Below are 12,575 nucleotides of genomic sequence, written 5' to 3'. Positions count from 1 at the left end.
GGTGGAGAATTGCTGCAGTTTTTGCAAATATCTCAGATCAGGCAAGCAAGTGTTTACCCTCCTCCATTCCCTCCTGTGACTCTTGTTGGTTTTATTTAATCAGCTTAGAAGACCTCCTTAGTTTTCCTGTGATGCCATATGCTATCCTATACAACAAAAAGATTTTTATACTGCTGTTACATTCATACACAGGGAATAAAAGAATAACAATGATTTAACCATGTTGCACACTAGTCCCAGTCTGAAAAAGTCTGAAGGATTAAATCTTTGCTTCATTTTCCCAAAAGCTCCATTCTGAAATCATTGGCAAAACTCTTACTTCAACAGTAGGGGAAGCATTAAAGAAAGAAAGTGACCAGTGCTGATGAAAATGACGAAGATGCTAAAGTTAGCAGACATCAGAAATCAAAAGAACCACTGAAAAATGAAGAACTCAATATAAAATTGCTCAATAGCAATTTTAAATAAAAAAGGTATGAGTCAAGCCCCCAAGATAAATGAATAAAGTGTTTTCAAAATAATGACATTCTAAAAAAATAATAAATGCTGTGTTCATGTTACTTATCTTTTGGCTTCACAGTCTTGTACATCTTGAAAGTTTTTTTGGCAATCATAAGTCCTAAAAAACATTTATTTTTCTTCCAAATAAGAGATAAGTTTTCCTTGAATCATATGATGCCAAAAATGAGATGTCTGATAAAGCAGAGAGAGCTGGCAATGCTAAAAATGTGTTTTCTTCAGGGCTGAAGAAGAAAGAGTTCTGATGACATAAAATAGGAAAGGTACCATGTTCATCTGTGTTTCCAAGCTCACTGGAGAATAGATGACCAAACATCATTAATTCTGAGTACTACTTTTTTTTTTTTTTTTTTTTTTTTTTTTTTCTGATATGGTGCCTTTGCACAATGAATTGATTTAGATATGTAGGAATCTTGATGCTAATCAAAACATGGATTCAGTGTCATGTAGCCTGCTAGTATGTGCAGGCTACGTCCACTAAAACAAAGTATCATTCAGTGCTTAAAAAAATAATTAAAATAAATTAACAAATTTGGCAGAACTGTCAGGGAATACTGCTCCACTTTGTCTGAAGTATCATTTCTTCCTGACTGCTATTTCTGGCTCTGATCTTTTGCAAAACTCTTGTGGCCAAGTCCCATTAAATAATAGTCTTTCCTACTTTATGTCTGAAGCTGTGTAGGGAATTTGCCTTCACGATATTGTAAAACAAAACCCAGTAATTTTATCCAATTTACTGTGTTAATGTAATTAGTTAGTTGATTTGATTTAATCATTTAATACATGTTCCCTGGTGCCTCTTTTAAAGCTAGAGAGCAGGAGTAGGGAACAAACCTATGTACAGAGCCAAGCCAGCTATACGTTTCCAAAGGATGGTTTTCATTTTTCATTACAGGTTTCTAATTCTGTGTTTCTCTTCTTTACAGTAAACTAATCTCATGCCTGTCAGGTTTGGGTCCCATTTGGGAAACCACAGAACCATACACAGGTGAAATTATAGCCCTTCTCCCCAGCTCCCCAGTCCTCCTTACTAAGAGGTGAGCTGATAGGTTTCCTATAGTCTCTCCTGCATGAGAGACTGCTCCCACCATGGACAGCATTGGGTAACAATTTTGGTGAAAATCCTGTTCTTGTGCTTGTTTTGGTAGGACAGAAGGGGAGAAGACGGAGACAGGCAGAAGACTTGCTTCTTCTCCCAGGCAACACAAAGACCTGATGTTCTTCTACTGTGTGTAAACAAGATTGGGAATGTTGGTATCACTGCTACAGCTTACCATCACTGAATGGCCTTAGGCTCTTTGGACAACCTGATAATATGCAGGGCCTCTTATGCAGTTAAATTTCTATACATAAATTTAGTAACATTTTTTTATTGTACTTTCATTTTACTGCACCCATTCCTTGGTTGTTCAAGGTCCAGTCTGGTTGGCTTAGCAAAGTAAACTCAAGAACTAACTTGGAATATTTCTGGTTAGAAGTGGACTTTGTTAAAAAGTGACTCAAAATTTTATTCAATTGGTTTGTTCATATAGCTAATGTGTGTGAACATTTGAACCTGACTTCAGAACGTGAATATTCCCAGAACAAAATACAGTGCACTGAGAAATTTTGCCTAAGGCTACAGTATGAATGAACTGAATCCTGATCTGAAAAATAGACATTTCATCAATTTTGGACTAAGCATTATGAACAAATACAGGAACCAGTATAGCATAGAAAACAAGCGGCCATTTGAACTATGAAATTGTATTATTTTGTTTAATGGTAAGTACGTTCAGCAATGCTGATACTATTAGCTGATTAATTCCAAGTTACTGCTCCAGTTTTAGCCCTGTTGATTTTGGTACAATTCAGTTAGATTTGACTAGCACAGCAGAAACCAGCCACAGAAGTAGCTGGAGTTTCAGACAGGTCCATTGAAAGTCTGCTCAGGTAAGTTCATAGGAGCTTCTTGGGTAGGAAAGCTTTGGAGGCAGACAACGGACACCATGTCACAGGTCTGCCACATGAAACCCAAGTACACTGAAAGTACACTGAACTGCCCTAAAGTTTGGTCTTTAAAGGTGAAAATAACAGCAAAGACCACAAAGGCATTTTTTTAAGCTCTCTGTTATACATTCAGTGACACAATCTTCTTGGGTAAAAACCCTCTACCAGTATCAAAACCTTTGTCCTGTCAACACTCAGATACAGCAATATAACATGCATGTTTATGAGTTGTTAGAAACACACTAAGGCTCTCCAAACTGCTACAGAACACTACACTATAAGAAAGTTAAAGGACAGAAGAAATGCTCAAACAAAAAATGCTCTGGTTAGTTGTATTTGGATGAAGTCATAAGCAATGATTTTCATCTACAGAGAAATGGTTCTGATCATCCTGCCCAACAGACCATTTATTCTCCTGAATTATAATTCTGCAGTGGGGATGCCTTGAAGCCTGGCTCATTACTTTGAAACTGAATGTTAGCTGGAAACAATAGATTAGTTTACCTGCTAGACACACATGATGTCTCTGAAGCTTTTGGGGAAGATGCAGGCTTATTAAAGAGACAATAAGGCAGTGTGTTTATGGCATAGTTATTTCTGCAGACAGTTTTTTTTTTTTTTTTCCCCAAATTCTGACGAAATTAATTTAAAGAATGCAGTATATAAAAAGCTGCAGGAAGGGCAGAGGCTGTAAATAATTTCAATGTTTTTTGAATTTTAATCAACTTATAGTATGCCTATAGGCTAGTGCAATTGTAAGTAAGATAAAAAAGAAATACTTCCAAAACTTCACGTGAGATACAGTATTCTTACTTATTGCCTTCAGGCACTGCATATTGCAAGACTGCTTCTTGTCTAGATACAAGATCATGATTAACTGATGATTAATTAGGTTAACTTAGACTTTCATCAAATTCACTACTCTTATAAGTAATTTCTTAAATTACTTAGATCATGTAGACAAACAGGCGATTATCGACATAGTTCAAATAATTCAACACTTCTAGCAGGAAGGCTCAAAGAAACACAAGCAAATTGAAGTCTTACCAAATGTCCCAATTTTGTCTGGGGTCACAGGCAACAGATTTTTTTGTGTCCACAGAACTTTCAGAATCTGTTCCACATGGCATGCCTTTGGTCCTTGTTATTATGAGAAAAGATTAAGGGACTTGCCTAGGCAAATAGAGAGACATGGTTGGTACTACTCCTATTTATGGGAGTTCCCAGTGCATTCATTAGACAATACCAATAGTAGTTTCCTTCTCAGTTTTGGCAGTTTCTTAAAATTGTCACTGTTGATGTTAAATGTTTGGTCAGAACCTTGTCTAATGTTACAATTTAGAAATACTTTCTATATGAGATTGTTACCGTCCAGGTCAACAGGACTATATACTGTCAAACATCAATCACAAATGGATCAGACTGTATTCCAGTGATAAACAGAACTGAATCTAATCTAAGTCTTATCCAGCTTTCAAATTGTGAAGTTTAATTGATGTATATGCTTAGAGGCTGCTTGGTGATAAATTGCTATAGAAATTCAAAATATTTGTAGCCCATAGAGACCTTTGCTTCAGCATAAATAAGATGTTTTTCTTGTCGCTTATTTTCTCTATGTTTCAGACTTGTCCATTGACCTTAGTTTTCCATTGTCTGACAGCACTTTTGAGGTTTCTGGATTTCATTTATACATAAACTAATATCACAGTCTTGGAACATTCATGCCTTAAAATAGGAATTTTGAAAAGAAAATTAAAGAAGTGGATATACTTTATAAAGAAGCTGGGGAAATATCCCAAAAATTTGTTGTCTGGAATTGTCTACCTTTTGTGAAGGCAAAATCCAGGGCAGCTAAAAACAACTTCATTTGAAAGTGACTCTATCAGGTATGGAAACAACATGCAGCAATTTTCACAGCCATCATAAACCACTAACATTTTAATAAATCTGAGGCTAAACTTTCATGATTAGCCTCGATCTTAGGTGTCACTAGGTGTCACACTGCTATATGAAGTACACATGTATTACTATTAAGAGTTTAGAGAAAATGAAAGAAATAGTGCTGGAAGACTATTTCATGCTGCAGGCTTACAAGAGCTGCTCACATCATAGGGACAGTGTCAGTCTAGTATCAGTGTATTGGAGACTCTTGATGTGAAGTATGGTGTAGAGATGGATACACATCCTTAGAATCAATTTTGTACTGAGATCTTTATATATATATATATATATATATATATATATATATCCTGCTCAACCTAAGTAAGCATTAAAAAACTCCTCAATCTATCCATATCCAGAGTGGGGTTTGGAACACGTGGACTGCTCTGATGGAACACAGGCCCCTCCCACTCCTCCAAACACTTCAGAAAGACTCATCAGTCAAAACAAAGCAAAACAAAAACAACAACAAAAAAAACTGAGCAAGCTATCTGAAAAATTGTGGCACTGTGCCTCCGCTAACAAACCACAAACTCCTCTTTCAGAAAAAACAACCACAGTGCAGAAGCAGCAGCTTCATTCCCCCCTGCCTTTGTCACCTGCCAGCCATAGGGTTGTCACCAATGCCAGCTCCACTTTGGGCTTGGCACAGCCAGCACTGAGACCAAATTAATAAAGCCCAGCTGGATGCAGGTTAATGCCACTGAAAATCTCTTTGTTTCCCAGGATACTGGCTTACCATATAAGATTCATATGGGCTTATTAACTCCAGATCTGCATAATGCAAAAGCAGCTGTACTGTTTATAGAGTTGAGATGCTCCTGGAAGCAGTATAGCCACATTCATGTGGCTCTGAGCTTCAGCTAATATCTGTGGCATGAATGATCTGCAACACATGGATAATCAAGTGCTGACTCTGTCTTGCTTCTGTATGGGTGCACAACCAACATATCTGGTGAGGCAGTGCTGAGACAGACAATTTTAAGAGCTCTAAATCTAAAAGGATTTCAAACTCTTCTTTATTTCTAGGCTGTCAGCAACTGGTTTTGCACAGAAAAACAAGACTGAATCTTATTATGTAAAAGAAGGAATTTTATTACCTAGAGTCAGATTCACCTTCACACACAGCATCATGCTCAGAAATCTATGAATCACCTCAGGTCTATTTTGATGATTTATCAGTGCTTCTTAGCCTGAGCCTCTCTAAATGCATGAATGTGTCCTAGAGGACTCCACTCTGTTTAATGCTAAACAACTTCTGAAGGTGATGAATACTCCTACTTTATGGTACTAATTATTTGGAATTGTTTGCTCTCTACAGGACTAGCTCTCTAACTTCTGTTTAATACTTTTATTGGAAATGAGTAAGTGTAATTGACTGACATAATGGTTAACGGAAGTTAGCATTACCAGATGATTACTGAGCACCCTGAATAACCTAATCAGAAGAAAGATACTCCAGAATTACTTGGCTTACAACTACAGGCATCTACATCCCTTTTGAGAGAGGTAAATGCATATACAAGTTAGTCATGTGCTGGATTTCAGTTACACCTGAGGATCACATAGCAGGATAGATTGGACTTTATTCATGTTAAAATCACAGCAGTTCTAATCCAATCACAGTCTGTACTGACTGGAGCTGATTCAGTTCCACACCATAGACACCTAGATTTAACTCTCAAAATGTCAGTGTCACTACATGAGGTTGGTTTCTAAGCCTGTGTCTGTCCAGCCACAGTCAGAGGGGAAGCTAGTTTGTATGTTCAGCGAAACATGGGAAGCTATTTGGCAGTCCAAGTGCAGGTCTCCAAGGTCCACTGGCAGTACCATCTTGAATACTATTGCCTGTAATGGCAGACCAGATATTCACATACTGACACCTGAATAGAATCGTAGAATTATCTAGGTTGGAAAAAACCATCAAGATCCTCAAGTCAAATCATCAATCTGACCTACCGAGTTCCATCAGTAAACCATGCCCTTTACTGCCACATCCACACATCTCTTAAATTCCTCCTCCAGAATGGGGAGGAATGATGGAGTCCCCTCACAATTTGAGACTGTGTCTTTCTGTCCTATCACTTGTCACCTGAGAAAAGAGACCAACATCCTCCTTGCTGATCAGGTAATTAGTGTTCTTTCTCCTCTATTTTCTAGCACTTTTTACTGAAAATATTTTGAATACCCCCAGATTGGAAGTGTTTCAGTAAGTAATCAAATTTACTGTACATACATGGACTAAAACCTCCCTGGAAGTTCTCCTTTAAGTTGTACTTGGAGGATAACTATTGTACAGCTACAAAAGGTACAAAGGAAAAGGTTGAAAGAGCCATATTGGGGAGGGCTTCTTAAGTTTTCATGATTGTGGCTGGGGACTCAACAATCATCACAACAAAACAACACTAGAGATTATATCAGTATCTTCATCTATATTTATCTACAGACACATATATACCTGAATCATTTTCCTTTCTTATACATTTATTTAAACCTCAGTGTACTTAATTCCTTAAAAAGGTACAGAAAACATATGAATGTCCTATAATATACAGTTAGAAGGAAAAAAATAAATTTGTGTTCTGAAGCATCAATTGCAATCGTGAATTTTAACAATATAAACCAATATAATACTGCTGCCTTTGGAAGAGTGACATTGAATTAAGACATCACTTGCAATGCTAAAAATATTTGCTTACTGCTTTTCCTTATGCTTTATGAAAACTGTGCCTGAGTACATAGTGCTATTTTGAGAGAAAACTGGCACAATTTTGGCTTGTAATGCCTTTTTGTTTTGTTTTGTTTTGTTTTGTTTTGTTTTTTCTTTCTCCTTCTCCTGAAGCTTAATATACCAACATACTCAATAGTGCCCTGTTTCCCTTCCTCTGCTCAGCTGCGCTAAGCAAGATAGGGAAGCTGTCCAGATCCCAGACTTTGCTGTGAAGAACCTGGAGGCAATCTGTACTGCATTTTCAGATAATATGTAGCCTCATTCCCCATCTGCCTTTTTTACATCTTCCCCAGCTTTCTATGAAGATGAAAAGGCAACTGGAAAGAGAAATAAATGGGAAAAAATGTTTGGGAAAGTGCTTAAAGTTAGGGAAAATTTGATAAGGAAAATATACTGAAAGGAAAGGGACAAGTGAGGCAGTAAAACATAGATATGAGAAAAACTTTTCTGTGCACAATACATGTACTGTGCTGATTAAGTTAATCAGGGCCAGTTAAAGCTTTGCATGGACACTTCTGGAAACTGTGACACATATATGTGAGCAAATGAACAAACTCTAACAATATTCGGGTCATTTATAGCAAGAACCAATGCGCTTTTCAGCAAGCATGCAACCAATCACATCAGCGCCCTTTCAGAGAAACTTAGGAGCTTAACTTCAGAAGAGCAATTAAAATAATCCATATCTATCATGCTTCACAGCTTAAGATACCTAAAGTTCCTTGGAGACCTAATGTTAGGCTTCTGGGTCAGCTCAGTTGTCATCCTGTCTTTGTTGCACTAATTGCCTAAGATCCTGCCTTTTAGCTAAAGCTGTTTGGGAGATGCAAAACAGGCATGTCTTCAGAGGAACACAGTTTGTGAGGCACACCTTGGCTATGGAAAATTCGCAGGATGTTGGGAATCCACCAGGAAACTGGAGACCTGAAATTCAGGCCCTTCTCATCCTGATGATATTTGGAACTCCAGGAGTTGGTGAGAATTCAGGACAGGTGAGAACTCACCTGTCACCAGGCAACGGTGACAAAAGGTTCAGTCTCCCTCTCTTGAGCTACCCTGGGTAAGATCCATATGCTGGGGAGGAGGAGGAGAATAGCAGATCACCTGAAGGGGGTATAGAGTGCTAGCATTCTTGAGACCTTTCAATTGTCAATTGCCTTGAGTCCTTTCATTGTCAAATGACAATTTGAGGATAAATATATAAACAGTCTGGGAGAAAGCAATGAGACTGAGCACATGACTTTTGTCTCAAAGTATCTGCTTTCCAGAGAAGACTGATTTTAACAGTAGCCCTGACCAAGGTTTCTATATTTGTGTGAGACACACCTAGGGTATCCATTCCCTTGTCACCCACTATAAGCTGTTTCCATTTTCTATTTCCCAGATCCCAGTCCAGGAGAAAAAAATCTCCTGTACAGATTGTAGCTGTCTGATAAAACCTATGAAATTCTATTCCCACAGCATCATAACATTAACTCCCTTTGCTGGTTTTTGCTTTAGAGAAGAAATTCCCCCCCCTTCTCCCCCCCCCCAGCATTCCTCACCACTAAAATGTACAGGAGAAGCCATGTTTAGTCTGTGACTCTTTAGGAAATATCAAGCTCCCATCTGGGCTGCATAATGCATTTTCTGATTACCTGTTAAAGATGTCTTACGACATTGTGTAAATCTTGGTATTGTTACATGACTTGCTAATGTCACTTAACAACCTGTAAGGGAGGCAAGAAAATGGCACTTCAGCTCTGCTCTGAGTTTCATCTATTTGATCAGGTTTCCTTTCTGAGGACCCATGCTTGCAAAGTTTCACAGAGGTATGTTTCTTTATAACTGCAGTTGTAAGGCTAATTGACTTAATATACATAAATATATTCAAACAAAAAATGTACTTAAAATGATGCTTTCAATTTCTTTTTATGACCAAAAAGAGATCTGCTAGCTAGGTAAAGTCAGCTTCAAAATTGTTTGCTATTTAGCTAAAGGCATAAAAATTCCTTTGGGAGGCCTGAACTAAATGAAGCTATAGATTTCAGAGCTGGAGGTTTAATAATTCCCTCTGGTGTATGCTCAAAGGCACAGAGCCCTCTTGGGCAGAGGCTACAGTTTGCCAAATTCATTGGATGAATGCTAAAAAGACCCTGATCCACTCAAACACAGAAACAACTTGTCATTACTTGCACTGTCAATACCTGAAAACATGTGACCTTTGCTGCTGGCAAAGTAACATCTTACAGCCCAAAGGTACATTAAGTGAGCTTAACGTAGAATCAGTTTGACACTAACATTAATCTAGGGCATGTGGACTTAGGAGAATCACAAATCTTCCATTATGGCTTGAAGCAGGTCAAACATCTCCCTTTATAGAAACAGCATTTGAGTTCATGCAGCTTAAGAATATACACATTACTTAAAATAAACATCTCTAAGACATATAAAAGATATTTTAATTAAGTAGCTGCATTCTATCCTGTGTACTTTTTCTCTGGAGTTTTAACAGCACATTATTCCACTTCTCACTAAACTCTTGTTTAGTTTGCCAGTATGAATAAAATTCTACATCCCAGAAATGGCTGCATTTCAATTACGGGTAAAATAATCACTATCATCTTTTTCATATAGTGAAGATATACTCACTATATGAAGACATATCTTATATTGTTATTTAGATAGAAGCCATACACTTTTCAAGCTTGTATTTTAAAACGCTGGTCTATGGAAACATTTTGTTGCTATTCAATACAGACATCAAGAATGCACATAAAAATTTGTTCTACACTGAAAAGCCAGCTTGAAAATGTACACCTTCTCATTCAGCAAATCTTTGCTTAGTGAATAATAAACTTAAAAATTACTCCAATGGCAAAGAAAGGAAGGAAGGAAGGAAGGAGGGAAGGAGGGAAGGAGGGAAGGAGGGAAGGAGGGAAGGAGGGAAGGAAGGAAGGAAGGAAGGAAGGAAGGAAGGAAGGAAGGAAGGAAGGAAGGAAGGAAGGGAGGGAGGGAGGGAGGGAGGGAGGAAGAAAGGAAGTGTAGTCCCAAGTATTTTTCTTTTTTCCCCAGCATGTCTTTCTGGCCAATAATATTAAGAAAGTAAACAGGATTTTATGTCACCTTGTGTATTAAGTCACTTGTTAATTGCATTCCTGTCAGATACACCAGAGCAAGTCCTCCAGAGGTAAATGGCTAGTTCAGATGTTGTAACAATGGTAATCTAAAAGAAAATGTCTAATGCAGCCTTTAATACCAGTGATTTTATAAGATGGAAGCTATGTTTGTAAAATTGCTTGCCAGATAGCATGAGCTACATACTTTATTACATTCACTGTAACAGTCATGAATCACAGAAGATACAGGAACTTTTTGATATTGGTCTCATGTTAGAACTACTCATTAAATAAAAACACCAGAAATCTTTCAAGAGTCTGAAACCCCCATGAGAACAACCTTGTCTTTGAAATGCTCCTGGGCGGCCTGATCTGGGTGTCCCTGCTTGAGCAGGTAGGGCAGATTGAATGGCCTCTAGAGGTCCATTCCAGCCTCAACCATTTTGTGATTCTGTTCCTGCAGTGGAACAGATCCACTAGGGTCTCTGTAATCACCTTTTCTTCCAACACCCAACAATCACCCCTCTGCTGTTTATTCCAGTTAATATTCTTTGAGTTAATAGTTAGATCTTAGTTGCTATTGTATTTCAGCACTATGCTTCACCTTCAGTTCTGTATTACCTCCCTTTATTTTTTCCCAGTTTGTGCTGGGAGTGAGATAAAATATCTAGACAGGGAGAAGAGTATCTTAGCAGAGACCCAGCAGCAAATTTCAGTGCAGCTTTGATCCATTAAACATACATGTATTCCAAAGCTAGTACAACAGCACATGGTAGTGACTAGAAAGGAAACCACAGGAAAAAAAAAATATATATATATATATATATATATATATAAATACTTCTCTTCTTTCATAAGGTTAAAATTCATCAAGATACAGCTGAATATCTTGAGGTGTAAAGGCCATCCGCTATGCTTGTTCTGAGCACCACAAAAGAGTATAGTCTTTCTAGAATATTGAGTATAACCTTAGCATGCAGCTCTGCAAATACTAAAATACTATTTTCCACCTCTGTGACATCATGGCCACTAATTGGTGTATTAATAAATTTCTCTAAATCACAACCTAAATTCAAAGTCCATGTTTACATAGAAAAAATATATTCCCATGTTATCTTCTGGTATTCTGGATAATATCAATAGTTTTGCATAGTTTTAGATATTCAGGAACACACATTGTACACGATTTTCTTCACTTGGTCCTATTTAGACTTTGAAAAGTTGCAGGGAAGGAAAGAAAAAGTTAATGTGTGCAAGAATCTGAAAATGCTGGTGAAGAATGTTTTTGTTTCAGTTACAATTACAGTGTCATCATATCTTTATTTGCTTTTAATTAGTTGCATGGTTGAACACCGTTACTCAGTCATGTCTCTGGCTATTTATAAATTATAGAATTAATGGCTATAAAGACTTGCTTTGTTAATCAGTGGTCATATTTTATTGCCTTAGGCATCTTAATTTACATCTCACAGGATTTCAGTATCCCATAGAAGCTCTGGACCTAATTGTCTAAGGGTCTGAAAACACCTTCAGTGGGAACCAGCATGGCCTGTAGCTTCCAGGATCAGTTCCTACGGATAAACATGCACACTGTTTGACAGACAGCTTCTGAGGTGTGAAGCCTGGGATTTCTACATTTATGAGCACCTCATCTCTGCATTATCAAAGTGTTCCATAATCTTAAATGTATGCATTTCCATAGCTCCCCTAGAAGAGAGCAATGGAGATAGCAGAGCAATCTTTTCCCTGTGGCACTGACTTCGACACTGTCATACAGAAGTCCTGACTGGGGCAGGGAGTTGGGACTAAATTCCTCCAAATGCTAGGTTTATAAACTAACTAGTGCACATACTTTCTCATGGCCGTGTAATGCCAAAGAGAGTGGGGTGATGACTTTCTTAAAGAATCTCTCATGTACATTTCATCTCTCATCTGTACACACTCCAATGTATGAAGAGCTGCAAAACTGGCTGGAAACCCATCAGTTTTTCTTCCCCTTGAGGAATAAAGTGTAAAACATGGTTGATTTTTCCCCAGAAGTAATATTGCTCTTACTTCCAACATTTCTTTTAGGTGAGGGATTGCACTTCATTAGTACATAATCTGAACACTTGTCAAGACCAAAACCTACCAGACCTTCATATGACACAGAAAATAGGCCATTTTTTTTTTCTTCCATCTGGGAACAGAGGAGAAGGCAGTAATGATTCAACTTAAAGCAACAATGAGCAAAGAAATGTTGTCTTAGATCTGTAAATCTGCAGGGGAACAACAAATGCTGGAAAGTTTTCCCGTTA

At 37.7% G+C, this 12,575-nt stretch overlaps 1 protein-coding gene across 7 annotated transcripts in view; it reads right to left on the bottom strand.

Annotated features, from left to right (window-relative positions):
• SULF1 (sulfatase 1) overlaps positions 1-12,575 on the bottom strand; it is a 264,797-nt gene that overhangs the window by 91,382 nt on the left and 160,840 nt on the right. Inside the window, exon 4 of one of the 7 annotated variants that reach the window (XM_084509644.1) lies at positions 3,556-3,681. The exons of the other annotated variants lie outside the window; for them this stretch is intronic. The gene's annotated coding sequence lies outside the window, so the exon portion shown is untranslated. The remainder of the gene's footprint in view (positions 1-3,555; positions 3,682-12,575) is intronic. 7 annotated transcript variants of the gene reach the window in all.

This window comes from Aythya ferina (assembly GCF_964211825.1).
Source record: "Aythya ferina genome assembly, chromosome: 2".
NCBI lineage: Eukaryota > Metazoa > Chordata > Aves > Anseriformes > Anatidae > Aythya > Aythya ferina.
The sequence above is the reverse complement of the archived record's forward strand: the minus strand, read 5'-3'. Positions and strand labels throughout refer to the sequence as shown.